Genomic DNA, 19,509 nt, shown 5'->3' with positions numbered 1-19,509 from the left:
GGTTCCATCTCCCGTCCCTTGGAAGGGACACCCATACAGTATGGAGGAAAGTGGACTATGGACAAAGAGTAAGTTAGTCACTACGGTGAGTAACTTATAATTTAGTTACTGTATGCAGATGACCTTATATTAATCGACCAGACAGCTATTGGTCTGCAACGTTCACTTTCTCACCTGGAAGAATATGTAAAAGAAAATGACCTGCAGATCAATGGCTCGAAGACCAACATTCTGGTATTGGAGAAGCCACAGAGGAAGAAAAACTCCAGGGACAGTCGTGGTGGTTGGGCCCCTCGAGAATTGAACAGGTGCCTGTGTTTAAGTATTACGGTGTTTTAATCACCAAAGTAACCATGGTTGAATCACTAGGGGGGAAGAGCAAAAAATGATAGCCAATCAAACAAAATGTATTAGCAGAAGGTATTGCTGCTTTTCCCTTATTCCAATTGTGTAGTTTTGTAAACTAAAGTGACTCCCTCACTGGTCTATGGGGCAGATGCTACACTCTTTTTCCCAGACAGGATGTGGGCAAAGCTGGAAGGGATATTCTGCAAAAAGTTTGTTATGCCTCCCGAAATCCGTGCCTATCCATATAATACGGCGAGAGTTGGGGTTAATTTCTCTAAAGGCTATGGTCGATTGGGCATGTTTGTCGTTCTTCAGGAAATGCACCCTGGAAGCTACCCCATCTCTTCATGATTTTAAAATGACAAAGGTCGAGCATTACAGCAATGGGTCACAAGTGTAGGGCTTTATTGGACATAGTTGGCTCCTCGGAAGATGAACTGAAAGATAACCTGGAAAAAGTGAAAACAAAAGTCTGGAGAACAGACTGGCTATTAACCGCAGAGGAAGCCAACGGGTTCAAACTATTTATCACCTGAGACACGAAGTGAGGGCATTTGGGTCTTTGCCAAAATATTTACCTAAATTCCCCAATGTTTATTTTACATCTTAATTCAGGAGGATTAGATTGGATAGAATAGCTACGGCTGAGTTACTGTCGCTGAGAAGGAAGCCGAGACCCAGAGTGGTTACTTGTGATTACTATAAAAATCAGGGGGTGGGGGGCAACTTAAAGCACTTATTGTTTTTTTGTCAGGAGTGGACGGCTCTGAGAACAATCTACTTCAAGTCTTTTATGGAGGCACACAGCTCTTTATCGGCGGAAGATTGGTGGTTGCTCTTAATTAGCAGGGAAAACACTTCTTTGGTACTGGCAACAGTTTTGTTTTTAGTTATTTTTAAATCAAATATGAAATAATGAACAAGAGCTATGTGCTGCATTTTGTATTTTAAATTTTAAACTTGTGTTAATGATATGGGATGATTAATTGTGTTAAATGATGTTTGGGTGAAATTGCAAAAAGGTTTGTAATACAAATTTGCTAAATAAAAAAATAAATCCTACAACACACCCTTGGAAAAAACTAATAAAAAAAAAAGAGGTTACGGGGGATCCAAGATGGCCGGCAGGGAGTGAACACGCACTCTCAAGAGCTCCCGCAATGCCCATAAAGGAGGAAAAGAAAAGCATTTAATTGACCCTGCAGGCTCCCAGAAACGAAGCCGTGGCATCTGAGACTTTGTTCTAGCATGTGGTACCCCCAGAGAGAGGAATGGCCAGCCAGCAGCCGTGGACCCTTAGCCCAGCGAAGACTGTTAGCCAGTACCGAGCTGTGAGCCAGGCGAGGGGGCGGAAGTGAGCATAGGAGACAGGGTGAGCACCAGAGCTGTTTTGGCAAAGGCGGAACCGATCCAGAGGCGCCGCAGGTTGGGGGAGGCGAGCGCGCATCCCCTCCCTGAGCTGAAGCACCGGAGGAACCCCAGGCGGCAGAGAGGAGCTGTGGGCCAGGGGAAAACACCTCGTGACATTGGTCCTGAAGAACTGCCCCGGAGCTGCCACCCTTGTGCGCGGCTCTGCAAGCAGGAAGAGAGAGGTGAGGGCAGTGCGCTGGGGGGCAGACCGCTCGGGACACGAGTCGTATGGCATCCCACAGGCAGCCACGCACCTCGGGGGAAAAGGGCAGGCAGTGACCCGTGCTGGGCGAGCCCCCTGCTCCCTCCAGCAATTATAAAAAAAAACGTTTTAAAAACAAGGCCCGCATTTCTGAAGCGGGGAGGGGTGGACCCCGCGAAGTAGAAAGGAAAGAAGCAAGCAGCCCAGTTGAGTACCGGAGAGGGCGTGGTCCATAACAGCAGGGAGGGAAGGCGTTGCCCGCAGAAGAAAAGGACAGGATTTAAAAGCCAGGTGTGGGCTCCATAGTGAATGAAATGCACATTGGCAGAACAAAACTGTCAACCCATGAGCAGGGCCAAGAAGGCTAACAAGAATAAAGGGAGCCACACAGCGTGAGGGCAAGCAGATGCCCAGGAATAAGTGAAGGCAGACTCCAGTAGCACAAGAAGGGAAGAAGAATTTGAGACGGGGCCAGCTGGAGAAGTGTTGGCAAAAGTTCTCTGAGGAGACAATGCTTGCCGCCCAGATAAAACAGCAAGAAGGAGGGAAGCCCCCGAGCGCCATGCAGGAAGAAATGGCCCTTAGCAAGGACGATCTCCTAACCTGCCTGAAAGGGATGGAAGAGGGGCTCACTGCATCCTATCAGGAACAAATGGCCAACCTGAAGGAAGATATATGGGGTCATTACGACAACTGGCTCTAAGGGGTTAACGGCACCGTAAAAGGCTGCAGCGCCGTTAACCCCTTAGCGCCTTACTACGAGGTCCCTTTGCGAGACCTGACCTTAACGGCTGGTCTGAAACAGCCGTTAAAGTAGGGACCCGCAAAGGGACCTCGTGGGTTGCGGTACCGTAATTACCGCCTTTCCCATTCCCATTAAGCCCTATGGGACAAAAATGGGAATGGGGAAGGGCCATGGGGAAATACCGCCCCGCCAACCTTAGAATGGGGCGGTATTTCCCCATTTCACCATGGCGGACACGTTACGATACCGGCACCAACCATGGTGCTAATAGCGCCATGGTTTATCGTAATGAGGCCCATAGAGTTCACTGAGGGAGGTCAGGGAAGAAATCAACTCCCTGGTAAACGGAGTGGATGTGACGGAACAAGGCCTGTCAGAAATGGATAAGGAGGTACAGCAAAACTCAGAACTTCTGGAGCAGATCGCGACAGCCACGCATAACCTAGAAATCCAGGCAGAAGACCTGGAGAATCGCCCCAGATGCTCTAATATCAGAATAGAAGGTCTGGCAGGGTCAATCTCCGACGCAGACCTGAAAACAGTAGTTCAGCAATGCTTCGCAAAACTCATGGCAGATTTGGCCCCTAAGGAGATCCAACTCGATAGCATCCATAGAGTGGGCCCCAAGAGGAGTGGCGAGGGAACCAGGCCCAGGAACGTGTTGGCAGCCCTAGCCTCATACGAAGTTAAAGAGAAGATACTCAGGACAGCCAGGAGCCAATCCAAGATGACGATCAATGGCTAACAGATGAGCCTATCTCAGGACCTGCTGGTCACCACGCTTCAGAAAAGACGGGAGATGGGCCCTGTAACAAGCATCTTAGCGGGTGGAAAAATCCCGTACAAATGGACCTTCCCCTTCGGCTTAAAGTTTGTATGGGAAGGGAAGCAACAGAGAGCCACTACGTGTGCGTAAGGTCTGACGATATTGGGAATGGAGGAGGGAGAGGAAGTGCCCAGGGAATAGAGACGCAGGACACAACAACAACAAAGAAATAGACCTTGGGAATGGGCCACCACACAGGGAAGGAAGTGGTCAAGACTGAAAGGACCCCTGGGAGGAAGAAGAGGGGAATGGCAAAGGAGAATGAGCTCATACACTATACCTCAACACACCAGACAAGGCTCGAGAAACATAGATAACTTAAATGGGGCGCCGGGCTGGGAAGAGGGGGTGCAAAGAGGATAGTACATAAATGTATGCAGGCATGGGCCGAGAAGGAGTGAGGCGCCGCTTGGAATACCCAGATGGTAGATGTAATTAGAAAGGTCCGGGTGGAAATGAGGGCTGGGCTCCACCTGCCAGGGTGGCGTTTTTGGATACCGAGCCCAAACTGTATGGGGGGGAGTGAGGGGAGGGAGGGTGTGGGGTGGTGGGGGGTAGGAGGGGGCAGGGGAGCCGCATAAGCAGAGTTCGATACTACTAGAGGGGAAGGATGTGATAAAGGGCCTAAGACGTAGGAGAAGAAACAAAATCAATGAAACCTCTGTTAATCCTATAGCATGACCTTAGGTGATTGAACACCCCAGTAAAAAAGGAAAAAGGTGACACAAGAAATAAAAAGGGGTGGAGCAGACATAGTAACGTTACAGGAACCACACATTAAGGAAGGGGATGGCCATAAGCTACATATACACCAAATCGCCCAGCTCTATCAGGCGAACATGCAGAATAAGACGACGGGGGTACTTGTGGGATTGAAGGACTCCCTGAAGCCAAAAGTGCTGAAACTGGCAGTGGATTAAAAAAAGAAAAATAAAGAGGGAAAAGAAAGGTGAATCTTTCCCCTTGCAGGGGATTGGAAGCTGTCAGAAGGGTGCAAAGACTCTACAGGCTGGGCATCTACAGGCCTTCCAGCAACTTTCTCTGGTGTTTGGAGCACCATCATCCCCTCTAGTGCCGGGATCACACTTCACCATCAAGTGCCATTGTGTGTACTCTGCCTGATCGCCAGCATGGGGGAGGAAGGAGAGGATGAGGGTGCCCTTGCTCCCATCCCACGCAGAATGCACAGCACACTAGCCCCCATGCCTGAATTTGACACCACAGGCCCACCCTCTAAGCTGGGGCCGAAATGGCTCCTGTGGGTCAAGAAACTGGAAATGTTTTTCAGGGCCTCTAGGGAAGAGGATGACGATGCCAAAATTGCCATCCTGGTGTATTCTGCAGGCACGGAGGTGCACAGAATTTATGACTCCCTCAACATTCCGGTGGTCACGTATGACGCGGTGAAGCAAGCCCTATGAGATCATTTTCTGCCCATGGCCAACCTGGACTTTGATAGATTTGTCATGGGCGTGGAAAGGCAGCATGAAGAGGAATCGCTGGACCAGTTCTGTGCGTGGCTGAGACACCTGGCAACCTCCTGCAGGTGGGTGAATGAGGAGGAGATGGTCCGTAACCAGCTGTTGCAAGGGTGCAGTTCTGGGAAGCTAAGAAGGCAAGTACTGAGAGAGCTTGGTCTGACCCTGCAGCAAATCCTGGACACGGGGAGAGCTTACGAGCTGGCGGAGGCCAGGGGGGCGAAGATGGACGCAGCCACGCACTCTGGCACGGGCGAAGAGGCGTTTGCCATTGGACGCTCTGCCCCAGGGAGGACGAGATGGACACCGAAGAGGGGAGATGGCCCTCCAGTGCCTGGGGCTGCTCAGTCGTGCCCCTACTGTGGATATGACCTGCCACACGTGGGGGAGTGCCCGGCAAAGTCGAGGGTCTGCGGCCGGTGTGACACACCAGGACATTATGCGAGGGTGTGCAGGGCTACCACGCCGGTAGCAGCCTCGAGAGGACCAGCGAGAGTTGGCGGGAGCAACACTCGGAGGGTGAGGGGCGTGTCGGCTGTCGAGCAAGGCATGCAGGACCTGAACATTGCAGAGGAGGAGGAGGAGGAGGAGGAGGAAGAAATCTTCTTCATCTCAAGCATCGCCAAGGGCCCCGGAGGAAGCCGGCAACCGACATGTACGGTAAACATCGGGGAAGTCCCCACCCCAGTCCTCATAGATACGGGGGCGTCGGTTTGTGTGTTAGCAACTGACCATTATGAAGCACTCCCTTGCCCGCCTGAGTTGGTAGAATCCACAGCACGGATATATGCATTTGGAGGTGACACGCCACTCCCCATTCAGGGGATGTTCGTGGCGCCGGTGTCCCACGGGCAGAGCAAGATCAAAGCGAGGATCTTCATCACCAGCGTGAGCCCGCACTCCCTCTTAAGTTGCGCTGCCTCGGAGGCGCTGAACTTGGTGCACTTCACGTTTGCCATATATCACACTGACCTGGAACGCCTGCTCCAGCGTTTTGACATGATCAGCCAAGGCATTCGGAAGCTGAAGGCCGACCCCATACGGCTTCACATCGACGGGTCGGTGAGGCCAACAGCGCTCAAGCATCACCGCATCCCGTTCCATTTGAGGGCGCAGGTGGAGAAGGAGCTACAGACGATGGTCGACTTAGACATCATCGAGAGAGTGGAAGGACCCACCCCTTGGGTCTCGCCAATAGTGGTGGCCCCAAAGCCGAAACAGCCTGGGGCAGTCCGCATCTGCGTGGACATGAGGCTACCCAACCTGGCGATCAAAAGGGAACGTCACCTCACGCCCACCCTGGATGACATTGTCGGCGAGCTGCAGGGGGCGCGAGTGTTCTCTAAACTGGACTTGAGGTCTGGCTACCACCAGCTGGAGCTTCACCCCGAGTCAAGATACAGCCCCTCGTGAGTCGTAAAGGTAGTAATGTATCAGTATAAGAGGCTCAGCTTCGGGGTGTCGTCGGCAGCGGAAGTCTTCCAAAATGCCATCAGGGGAGCCCTGTCGGGACTTAAAGGAGTGATCAACATGTCAGACGACATCCTGGTGTTCGCGAGGTCGGAGGCGGAACACCTAAAGCGCCTGGAAAACACCCTGGAAAGGCTCCGCGGCCTTGGGCTGACTCTCCACAAACAAAAATTTGAGTTTTTGGAAGACCGGCTGGAATTCTTCGGCTTTGTGTTCCACGCCGGGGTCACCCACGGAAGTCAGGAGTTTCCTGGGGATGTTCAACTACTGTGGACAATTTATTCACGACTTGGCCTCCCTGTCGGAACCCTTGCGGGCACTGACCAGAAATGCTGTGGCCTGGAACTGGACCGGGAAGGAACAGAGGGCGTTCACCGCCATCAAGAACGCCCTGTCGGGGCAGGAGACGATGGCCTACTTCAATGCGGACCGGGAGTCGGAGATCATGGTGAAGGCCAGCCCGGTTGGACTGGGGGCGGTTCTCATGCAGGCGGAACCCCAAGGGACCATGCGGCCCATCGCATATGCCAGCAAGGCTCTCACCGAGACCGAGAGGCGCTATTCACAGATCGAGCGCGAGGCCTTGGCTATCCTATGGGGCTGCAAACACTTTTGTATTTACGTTCTGGGGAAGCCCGTAGTGGTCGTGATGGATCACAAGCCCCTGATCCCGATCATGTCCGGAGCATCGTCCAAACCACCACCGCGCATCGAGAGATGGATGCTCTTGCTGATGGAGTACGGGGTCAAGCTGATGTATCGTCCTGGCACGCACAATCCAGCGGATTATTTGTCCTGACACCCGGGCGCTGGGCGGCCCAGGGACTCGGCGGAGGTGGCGGACTGTGTTGAGGCCGTGCACCTGGTGGTGGAGGCGGCGCTGCCTGTCGCCCTAGCGCGCCAGGAGATTGCAGATGAATCGAACGCAGACGATGTGTTGTTCTTGAGGATCAAGGAGGCCGTGTCAAGTGGGGAATGGCGCGAATTGTTGATGAACAATGCCAGAAGGGGCGACGATGCACAAAATGACTTGAGGGCGCTCTGGAAGGTACGTCATGAGCTGTTGGTAGCCGAGGACGGTCTACTGCTGAGGGGGCACCAGATAGTCATCCCGCGCGCTATGGTGGGCAAAGTGCTGCAGTTGGCCCACAAGGGACACCAGGGGAGTGCAAGGATGAAGGCACGTCTCCATTTGAAAGTGTGGTTCCCGGATCTAGAGAGCAGGGTGGACGAATTTGTGCGGGCTTGCATTCCATGCCAGGCAGCGAGTCCGGTGGAGAGAGGGCCGCCCATTCAAGCCATGGAGAGGAGTGAACGCCCGTGGGGGACTGTGCATGCAGACTTCGGGTCCATTGGCCGAGGAATGTACTTTCTGGCGGTGACGTACCAGTGGTCCCGCTATCCCGAGGTGGAGCTGGTTGAGTCCACGGCGAGTGACCACACCATCCTGGCCATGGAGAAAATGTTTGCCACCCATGGTTTCCCTCTGGAGATCTGTTCGGATAACGGATCACCGTTCCAAGGGCAGCAGTTTGCTTGCTACTGTGAGGAAAGGGGGATAAAGCACCGGAAAGATCTTCCGCATATCGCTGAATGGAGGGGAAGACCTACGGTGCAACCTGTTTGACTTTCTGCGGGAGTATCGCACAACCCCACATCAATCTACTGGGGTTGCGCCGGCGGAGGCCCTCTTTAAACGGGTACCCCGAGGACTGTTGCCCGAAGTGGAAGGTCGGTGTCCGGGGGAGATCGACAACAACCGGGTGCGAGCAGAAAGGGCTGCCTGGAACGAGAGTGAGACTGCTCAGCGAAGATTACCGGAGAAGGCGATTGCAGTGGGGGACACCGTGCTGGTGCGAAACAGGAGGCCGGAAGGAAAACTGTCGCTGCCCTGTGAGGCACAGCCGCTGGGGGTGACCCACATCAAAGGGTCTATGATCACTGCGGCCAATGCACAGGGAACCGTCACGAGGAATGTGTCGTTCTTCAAGCGCATAGAGGCGGCGCCAGACCCGCAAGAGAGCGTCATGCAGGAGCCCGAACAGCATGCCGGATCGTCACTGAGGGACGATGGACCGCCCGAGACTCCAGGGACACCAGAGATGCCCATAGCTGAGGCACCCAGGTACCCGAGCAGGGCGGGGCACAAGCCGCCGCAGTGGTTCCAAGACTTTATTATGGACTCTGCCTCGTAACAGGTGTAAGACTGTTAGTTAAAGTTTGAAGTACTGTTGTTAATTGCATAAGTTGTTATGGTTTCTTGTTTGGGGAAAAAGGAGGGATGTTGAGTAGTGACTACGCGGTTGATACGCATGCGCAAGCGGGACCGAGGCTCGCGCGTGCGCAGTTTTGAATAAAGACGGTCCTCCGGCAGTTCAAGCCGGGGACCCGAGCAGAACACACGCGTCCTGCGTGGTTCCTTGTGTGCGTGAGTGCGTGCGAGGGCCGGTGGGGGCCCTGGGCAGCCCCCCCACCATCTAACACTATACACATATTTAACACCACAAACTGCAGCAAACTTGAATAATGCAGTGACAATGCAGCAAATCCGAAGAAATGCACAGGTAGTAGCAGATGGTTCTGTGCAGCCTTCGAAGGCACGGTTTAATGGGGTGCAGTACAGCATGCTGTTACTAGGTGGCGTACAGCCAGGAAGTTCGATTCGCTAGTGTTTTGTGGGCATGGCCTGTGGCGTTACAAATGTTGCCAATTAAGATTTGCAGATTTTGCAGCCGTTTGTATTTACGATGGTGTCAAAAGGTTAGAGCCATACTAATCATTTCTCATTATCGTGCTCTGTGAAGTTCGTGATCTATAGTAGCAGTTTCCTATTTTGGAAAGTACGAGAAAGTGGCCTATTCTGACGCTCGTAACTTTAGGAAATCAGCCTTGCTCTGCTTCTGAGTTCCATCCCTGTTTGGGTCCATTAATCTCCAGCATATGCTTTATCAAGTCTGTTTAGTATGCTTTACTGTAAGTAGATCTTTTATTTATTGTATTTAAATTCATGGCGTTGTTTCAACCAGAAACTGTGTGCATTGGAATCCATAGAGGAGACAATAGGAGTCTCAGGAATCGGGACCTTTCCAATAGATCGAGGGTATCTATGGAATGGCAGCCGGAAGACGAGGCCAGATAATGGGATACCATGACCTGTGACACGGAGTGGGCCTGGTGCCATAATAGTGTAAGTCCTCCTGTTCAGGGCTGCCTAATATGCAGGAGTCTCAGGTTTAATGCTCTTCTCCGGATCTCCAGGGGCGATCTTAAACTCTGGGATTGTCATCATCTGCAATTAATTTAATTCCACTATGCTGCGGTTTTCCCTCCATCAGAGCAGCAGTAATTTAGAGAATGCCAGTGACAGGTTACACACAGAACACTGCTCTGCCAGCACAATCCACATGGCTCTCGCTGGGCCGCCTAAACGCCTAGCACTTTTTTGTAATGTTTAGGTTTTAGAATGAAGGGGGGCTTTCCCCGATTTTTGGTTCAGCAAACTCAAAGCTCTAGATCAATATCAAATTCTGTGCTTTGTCGCCACAAAAAATGTAAACTTGCTCTCATTTTCAGTTATGTGAAATCTGACATTTTCTTGGCACTATTTAACAAGGAGGATGCATGTGTGAACCAATAAACAAGTTATCTTATCAGTGTCTTTTGTTGTGTGTCTTTAAGAGTTGAAAGTATGTTTTCAAACCCCCCAGAACATATTTTAGGACCTCATTACTTTACACTTTGTAATTTGTATTCCTCCATTCAAGATGGGGGTGGGAAGACTAAAATTACTTTTTTGCATATTTCATATCTATTAGCCAAGTTGTGGTTTTTTTTTTAATTTTATTTTTTATTCGTCTTTATTGAAAGTTTTGTAACAACGAACAACATGACTTTCAGGCATACATTTCAACAGTTTTACAAACCCCACTGGAAGCCCTTGCCTTCTGCCTCTTTCTCATAAGAATCAACAATGAACTGCCCATACTCCCCACTTGCTCCCCACCTACCCACCCATCATGGTACCCCAACCTTTTTCTAACCCCCCTTATTCAAATCGTTATTGCCTTAAAACTACTTGAAGCCATAACTATAGGCGCTCGCTCTCCACACTGGGGACCATTATTTTCCTTTTTCCTTAGCGTTGCCTGCCCAGTTTTGCTAGTTCTTGGTATGTAGCGTTCTGTGCCCCTACTTTCATTCTCCCTGCTCCCCCTCACCCAGCTCCTCCTCCGAACGCCAGATATTTATCAGCAAACCCTCCGCACTCCATCTCCAGTGGGCCCGCACAGCCATGCCATCCTACTGTTATCCGTTCCATCACATAGTGGTTCTTTGCAACATTTAACCATTCCTTTTTATCTGGAGTGTGAGGATTTCTGTGGCAAGGCCTGCTCTCGCTGCTCGTAGTTAGCCAAAGTAATCCCAGGCTCCGAAAGTGCTCACCTTCACGCTCCTCCACCCCAAACAAGACTACAGCAGAGATTTGGCTCGGTTGATCCGCTCCACCTCCTTAATCCAACCCAAGAGTTTATCCTAGTAAAACTGCACCCTTGGGTAGCCCAACCACATGTGCCAGTAGTCGGCTTTCATTCCACACGCCCGCCAACAAAGTGGGCTGGTGTCTTGGTACATTTTAGCAAGTCTAACTGGGTCAAGTTGCCACCTTTGTAGAAGCTTGATGCCGTACTGTTTATATTGACTTTATCGAGGTCTTGAGGGCGCACCTACAGAGACGTCCCCATAGAACAGCGTCTATACCCACCTCCCTTTCCCACCTCTCCCTCAGTTTCTCCTTTGATCCCCCTCCCCCCGGATTCTACAAGAGCCCCATACATCGCTGAGATCAATCCCTTCATCTCTGACCCTTGTATCCAGAATTCTTTCAAAGGGGTTCAGGTCCCACTGTATTTGTTTATCCCATGCCTTATCTGTAAGGCCCCGCTTCAGTTGTAGATAAAGGAAGACAGATAATTTCCCTATACCCAACACCTCCTCCAACTCATGTATATCTATGAACTTATCTCCTTTTATTAACTGGCCTACTCTCTCTAAGCCGGCCTCAAACCATGTCTGGAATCTTTCCAGGTTCGGTATCGCGTCTCTTACTCCTGGGACCCATAGATGTCCCAGCAGGGAAGGCCACGTTGTGACCCCCCCCCCCCCCTCATTTTGGCCCCTTTCCTCCAAATGTTCGTTATGGTCCCTAGTATGGGGTGATCTTGAATTCTACGGGGGATTCTGTCTATTTGTACCCATAACCATTCCCCCACTGTAGCAGGTTACAGATGACGGTTGTTCAGTGCAATCGATTGGGTATCTCCCTGGTCCCTGAGATGTGGTATAAGAACCCTAAATTGGGCTGCCTCTTAATACCTTTTTACTTCTGGCAGTCCCACCCCACTTTTCCTCCTTGTGGCGCACAAGCACCTTCCATGCTATCCTGGCCTTCTTTCCCTGCCACAAGAAACTCAGTAGGGAACGCTTCATTTCCCAGAAGAATGAGTCTGGGACGCCAATAGGGAGCATCTGAAATGGATTCAAAAGTCTTGGGAGGACCACCATTTTTATTGCCTTCAGGTGCCTTAGCCGTGACACCATGAGTTTACTCCATTTCACCAGGTCCTGCTCAATCGTGGACTTCAGTGGGGGTGAAATTGGCCTCAGAGAGCTCTCCCAGGTCTTTGGTAAGATTAATGCCCAGGTATCTTAACTTCCCCCCACTCACTGGCATTCCCAAGGGTTCAAATCTTTCTGTCACCGGATCTATCCCTGTCCAGTGGAAAGATAATAGATTTAGATTCATTTATCTTCAGTCCAGTGAGTGCTCCATAAGATTCTATCTGGTGGACTGCCGCCGGTATGGAAGTCAGTGGGGTCACATTTGTTTTTTGTGTGTGCTTATAATTGAAGCAATTTTTTACCAAAAGAATCACATCTTACATAAAATCACACCTTACAAGTTTGCTTCAAAAGAAAGAAATCTGCTTAAGAAATGAAACCCAATTAAGTGGGAATTTTCTCCTCCCGAAAGAACAATCGAAACTGAAAAGAAGAACTTGCTCGTGAACATCATGCAACAAACAAGGACTCAAGGAATTTGACCATGGCAATCACATAGCTTATCCGGTTCCCTGCGATCAGCAATGACCAACATTCCTCCATCTACTGTTTTTGGAAGTCTGAAAAAAGGTGACTAACATGATTAGTGCGTCTCTTCATGAGTGCCGGGCACCTGATGACCCAATGCTTACAGAATCGACAATTGCCACTCTCTGCGACCACGAATGGCTGTGATTTCATTTGTAGGCTGTAGGTTCAGGCGGATCCGCAGGAACTGATCTCTTGACATTTTTGTCCGGAGATTGATTTAAATAGTCGCGAACGGTGTCCAATTTTCGGCATTCCCGTGAAATATGGACAACTGATTGGTAACTACTCGCAGACTCCGAAGTGTTAGTCCAGTCAAGCTCTCTCAACTTCTTCTTGATCCACATTGAATTTTTTAGTAGGACCTTAAGTGCGCCCCTCCAACCTCTTCCAGAGAAGAACACATGTTTCATCTCCACTTCAGCAACATTGAGTTTTGGGATGCCATGAGTTCTTTACATAGCATCTCCAGGATTTCCGGTCGTGCTGCCGAAAAGCATTTCCTGAAAAGATTTCAACTTTTCCACAAAACTATTGATTTCAGAGAAGAAAAGCCCAAATCCCGCTGTATGATCTGAATTGGGGTGGATTTGGGGAGGCCCAGAACTTTCTTCCAAAAAAAGCCTTCTAACTGGGGCCAGGTCGATTCAGGAATGTTCGGCATTGCGTCTGCCCTGGAAGTCATCGTTGGCACAACTTTTGATCTGCAGAAAGTCAAGGCTGGCAAACTGCAAAAACGCCCATACTTTTGGTTTATGGCACGGGCTTGACTGGACAAGGCCAAGGTTGTTGCTCTTAAACGAGTGACAATTGATGCCTCAAACTGTGGTACTGAGCAATACCCCCAGATATTTAAATGAGGTCACCTGCTTAATGAGTTCATCGTCAAGTTTCCAGGAGTAGGCATTCTTGCCTCTGTTATTGTTCCTGAATGCCAAAATCTTGGTCTTGACTTATTTATCTCCAAACCGTTTGAGTCAATAAAGGACTGCAATCTGTTAAATTGCCGATGGAGCCCCACCGGCGTGTGGTCCACCAAGACTGTCGTCTGAATATAGCAGTCTAGGTACTGGGGCTCCCCCCATCTTCGGTGAAAAATTCTGATGTTGGGATCCGAAATCCTTTATGTTGGCGACAAAAAAGTTGAACACTGCTGGATCCAATGGCCAGCCCTGCTTGACTCCCCTGGCTGTCGATATTTCGTCAGATAGAAGACCTGATTTGTGCAGGCGGACTCTAAGCAAGGTAGCTTGGTGCAATGCTTTCATCGTCTCCAAAATGGGCGCTGGGCAACTCCTTGCCTCCAGTTTAGCCCACAACTTCTGGCGATCGATCTGGTCGAAGGCCTGGACCATGCCGACAAAGGCATTTAGATTTTAAGTTTCCCATCGTGGACTCAACCTTTTAATATGTTGAGGATGAAGATGTTCACTGATGTTTCGATGCCCCTAACAAAACTAGTTTGGTGTGGGTCGTTTGCCCCCAAGTCTGCACACCAAGTGCCAAAGTGGTCCACAATGGTCACACTGTACAGATTTCCGATGACGTCCAAGAGGGCGATTGGACGATAGTTTTTTGGGCTCTCCCAGTCCCACCTTTTTAAAGATGGGGACCACGATCACCCTCTTCCAGGAAGCTGGTAGTCGCTGGAGTAATCTGGGGAAAAAAGGATGGGAATAAAGGTTGTCCACTCTGCTGGGTGTTCTTTTAGCATACAGTTAGTTAGGCCATCCGGTCCTGCGGCCCGAGAGTCATTTAGCGGAGTGATGCATTTTAAGATGTCATTAGGGCTCAACGAGGAAACCCAAGGCACCACTCCATTTTGATGTAGAGTGGGTTCACAATGTGAAGCAACATGTAAATTTATATTCTTCCCCTCCAACACATATTCTCTCCACTCTGTTGTCTTCGCTAATCCTCTGCGCGAGGGGTTCCAGTGAGAGTGCGTGCAAGGAAGGGGAGAGAGGACAGCCCGGTCCCTCTTCCCAGGTCGAACCACTGGGAGTATCCCCCATTCATTGCGACACAAGCCTTTGGGGACATGTACTGTGCCATCATACCATAGAGAAAGCCACCCCTTATACCATATTAGACAAGGACTGCTTCCAGAAATTCCCATTCCACCCAGTCAAATGCTTTTTCAGCGTCGACCGAGAGAAGGGCTGAGCCCCCTCCCCCACCATGGTCTTCGTGCATCAAGTGCAAGGTCTTATTGTATCCGCACCCTGTCTACCCAAAACCCACCTGATCTGGATGGATCAAGCATGGCATGTAGTCCTTAAGTAATGTACATTTTGGCATCCAAGTTTAAGAAGGAGATCGGGCGATATGCCTTACATTTCACAGGGTCCCTCTCCTCCTTTGGTATCACTGAAATGAATACCCTTGAGAAAGACTGTGGGGCTTTATCCGTCTGCATCACATTTGTAAAGAGTTCAGCCATGAACGTTGTTAAGACATTGAGAAACGCTTTGTAGAATCCTGCGTTGTAAACGTCATCCCTGGGGCTTTCCCCACAGGCATTCTCTTCTGTTATGGGAGCTTCCAGTATGGCCGCTTCCTCTCCCTTCAATCTGGGAAAGTGAGTATTGGCCAAGTACCCTGCAATCCCTTCCCTGCCTGGAGTACGCTCCGATTTATATAAGGTCTTTCTTGTAGAAGGAGGCAAATACACAGTTAGTGTTAGAACTAGAGGGTGACTATCAAACAGACAAGGAAAAGATTATGGCCTTATACGATCTAATTGACAAGTGGATGTAAGAAAATTGGATGTGCTTAAATAGCAAAAAACAGAGTTAATAATATTCGGCTCTAGCCAAGCAAGAGATAAGCTTGGAATAGAATATGAAGAGTTTGTGGTCAAAGACTCAAGCATTAAGGTAGTCTCCCAAGTAAAAACACTTGGGATGATGATGGAATCCACCCTGGGTACAGAGGCGCAGACCAACTACCTCTACAAAAATAATGCCTACTATATAAGGCTCCTGAGAGCCATCTGCCCGCTGCTAAGCGAGAACAACTCTGCTACGATAGCCAGGGCCATTATACTGTGCGCCTTGATTACAGCAATTCATTACTGCTGGGAGCATCTAAAAAATGCATCAAGAAATGCCAGATAATGGAAAACAATGCAGTCCAGATAGTAAAAGGGATTAATAGAAGAGATCATATGACGGAGGGCAGGAGATCTTTTCATTGGCTCGGGGTTGAGGAGAGAATCCTCTTTAAATCTATGCCTTTGGTGCATAGATGTATATACGAGGTGGCCCCAATGCATCTTAGATCCAAGTTCACCCGATACATCCCTAACAGGACCTTGAGATCACAAGCACTAGGCAAGCTGCAGGTACCACTGGCAAACCGAGCCATGGGTGCCGGGAAATCCTTCCCGGTCCAGGCGGCCCGGCAGTGGAATAATCTTCCTGTGACAATGCGAGTAGAACCGAACTACACAATCTTGAGGAAGAACCTGAAGACTCACCTTTTTAAATAAACTCCCTCTCAAATAGACTTTCTACTAGTACCCTCCTGTCCATCCTGCATCTGGTCCTGTCTCTCTGCGCCCTGATGCCTGCGGGCTATCGGCGCACTACAAATACATAAAATAAATAAATAAAGGCCTCCTGGATCCCCTCTGTGGATGTCTCTGTTGCCTCACGCTCCTTCTATTTCCGCCACCCATCTTTCTGCTCTCTGCCCTCTTAATCTGGCTGCTAGCAGTGCGTCTGCTTTATCCCCTTTTTTGTAAAATTTCTGTTTAAGGAATTGCAGATTCCGTATTATCTTCCCCCTCCTCAAGGAGCCGCAATTCCTTCCATTTACCCCAGGCCTTCTTAATCGCCTCCTTCCTCCCCTCCCCTCCCCCTGTACCTGCGCTCTCTTATCCAGGTTGTATACCTCCTCCTGTAGTCTGTTCTCAATCAGGCCCTGCTCCCTTTTCTTCTGCGCCCCCCCTCTGTAATCAGTACCAACCTCCCACACCATCCTAATGCCCACCTCCCCTGTGTGATTAGCAGTGAAGAATTCCTCGATTTCCTTAGACAGCTCCTGTTGGAATACCGGGTCCTTCCATAGGGACTTGTTGCATCCCCATTTGGTCCCGCCCGGGTTCATGCCCTCCCAGCCCAAGTCCAATGTCACCATATCGTACTTCGACCAAGAGGTCGGGCACATTTCTGCAATAACTGCCTCCTCCCACAGGCATCTTGTAGCATGCACATAATGTATTTTAGTAAATGTTCCTTTGGGTGGTGAGTAGAATGTATATCTCCTCATGTGGGTGGAAGTAGCGCCACATGTCACGCAGCCCATATAATACCAGCATCTCCAGATCTCCCCCTGGCCTGACCTCCCCACTTCCTGGGCTCTATCCTGGATCCCCTGCCTGTCCAAGTTCGCGTCTGCCCATATATTGAAGTCCCCTCCAATGATGTGTCCCGAGCTCTCCACCATTACTTTAGAGAGGATATTATTCAAGAATCTCAGTTGGCCCTGGTTAGGTGCATATACCATGGCAAATGTGAAACGCACCTTTCTAATAGTTCCTGAGACCAACAAGTCCCTCCCCTCCACATCCGACTGCACCTTTGACACCTCCATCTCAATGGCCCTGTTAAGTAAAATGACAACCCCCCACCCCCACCCTCCTTACCTGGCCCGACCCCCAGTATACCTGACCAGCCAGTCCACCAGGAATTCTTCTTTCTTCCCCCCCTATTTGGTCTCCTGGAGAAACATGACGTCCACCTCAACCCTGCGAAATTCCCTTGCAACCAGCGACCTTTTAGTTGGGGGGGAGTGGGGGTTCAGGCCCTTGATGTTAAGTGTCCCAATCCTCAGCCAGCGCCCCTGAGCGCGATCGCTTGTGGGCGCCATCATGTTACCCCATTACGGAACTCTCGCTCTTGCCCTCTGGTGAGCCTCAACCATGTAACTGGGAAATGATGCAAATCTCAATAAGGTCTCTGGTACCAGTCTCCCCCGTGTCCACCCACCTCCCCTCCCCGAAAGGCACTAGGGTATGACCGGACCACCAATTCGACCCCTCAACACAGGTCCCCGCCCTTAAAAACCTTAATATCAGAGCCCCCTCCACCCACATCCTCCTTAGTTTAACACACCCCCTAACCTCTTCCCCTCCGTCTCCCTAGGTGCAATGGCCTCCCAGAGCCAAGCACAAAGCTTTGTCATTTCAAGCCAGTCAAATTCTCATCCACCCGTTCCTCCCTGGTGCCCCCCCAGCCACAACATCATGCTCAATGAGAAAAAAAGATACATCTTCCGTCATTCTGTGTCTGCTGCTGGAGACGTATTCAAAGTCCTAAATATCTGAGATCCTGGCATTCTCCGTCTTTTAGGTCCCTTGGTGCTCCATCGGTTCGGCCCGGTCCCCTGATCCTTGGCCCCATCCGGGCCGCCAGTGTCTAGTAGTAGCTCCCTTGTGGTCGTCCGTATCGCCTCCTCATTGGACACTTTATATTTAGTTCCATCGACTTCAAAGGACACGGGGAATGGGAAACCCATTTGCATCGTATTCCCTTCTCATTCATCCACTTAGTTAGGGGTGAGCACCAGTGTCTCCTTGCAAGCCTTAGTGTGGACACGTCTTGGAAAATATAGCATTGGGCCCTTTGTTTCTCCAGGATCTTCTGCTTGTCCGGGTAGTTATAAAACCGGGCTAGAGCCGATCTGGGGCACCCTACTGGACCTGCAGCCCTGTGGATCCTTTCGATTTTTGACCTCATCTATGCTATCATCCTCAAAAAGGAGTTTGGTGACTTTGTGAAGGGTTCTCCTCAAATCCTTTTCCGTCTCCCCCTCCTTGTCTGGGATCCCAAGAGCCTCAGGTTGTTCCGCCTCTCTCCGTTTTTGAGGTCATCCATTTTAAGCATGACCTTAGCCTCTCTCTTTTCCGTTTCCGACATTCTTATATCCATTTGCCTCTCCATGGCGTCCCGAGAGGATTGTTTATGCTCCACTTCTTCAAGTCTGTCTTCCATCTTGTTGATCCTCTGGGTTATCCTGTTGACCCTTCCTCCGATGTTGGCCTGCATGCTCCTGGTCTCCTCCATCAGTGCCGCTACATCTTTTTTCGTGACTGTCAATTGCTCCCCCTCCAGTCGCCATGGGAAATGGGCACACTGTTTCCCCCTGGTTCTCCCTCCGGGTGTAACCAACGCCATATAGTTTAGATCGCGCTTCCATGTGAACTTCCTCTCCGCCGGGCGTGTTGTCCCTTGTGTTGTGTGGGGGCCCCACTGCAATGGGATGCCCTGCTCCCGGGGGAGTTAGACAGGAGGCCTCTTGAGCCCCATGGGTTGGCCAGCAAGCAAGTGGGACTCTTGTGGGTAGTTTGACGTGGGTTCTGATGCTCCCAAGCAGTCAATACCTCCTACCCTCACTCGTCCCTACACTCACCTCACACTGGTTGCGCTGCGTCTGTCTCCATTGATTTGGGAGAGGCCCACAGTCCCCAGCACATCGTCCATTCTCCTCCTTTTTCCCCCGGGATGTTCCTTTTGCCACCGGGATGGTCCCCCCTTCTTGGGGCCCAGATTCCAGTGAGCCTGGCTTATGCGGTGGAAGTCTGGCTTATGCGGTGGGATGTCAGGGAGGCAGGCACACTGCCCTAAGCAGGGGGCCCTCACCTTAATATAGTCTTCCCCGGTGTCTCAATGTGGCCATGGCCTCGTTGGAACCACTTCCTTTGCACTCCACTGGCCCCAGTAATCTTGTCTGGGTGCTTCCTGTGGGATAGGACCAGGCCGCTTCAGGCACAAGCCCCACAAGTGCTCCTGGACCCTTCCTGGGGGGCTCTCGGGGTGCAGAATTCCACGAGCTAGGTGTGGTTGGTGTGGCGTCTGGCAGGTGGGCACACGCCCCT

At 50.6% G+C, this 19,509-nt stretch overlaps 1 protein-coding gene across 3 annotated transcripts in view; it reads left to right on the top strand.

The window, feature by feature from the left end:
- The window catches only part of DARS2 (aspartyl-tRNA synthetase 2, mitochondrial), a 530,183-nt gene that overhangs the window by 258,316 nt on the left and 252,358 nt on the right, over positions 1–19,509 (top strand). The gene's annotated exons all lie outside the window — the stretch shown is intronic.

This window comes from Ambystoma mexicanum, chromosome 1q (genome assembly GCF_040938575.1).
Source record: "Ambystoma mexicanum isolate Mex_15411 chromosome 1q, UKY_AmexF1_1, whole genome shotgun sequence".
Taxonomy (NCBI): domain Eukaryota; kingdom Metazoa; phylum Chordata; class Amphibia; order Caudata; family Ambystomatidae; genus Ambystoma; species Ambystoma mexicanum.
The sequence above is the reverse complement of the archived record's forward strand: the minus strand, read 5'-3'. Positions and strand labels throughout refer to the sequence as shown.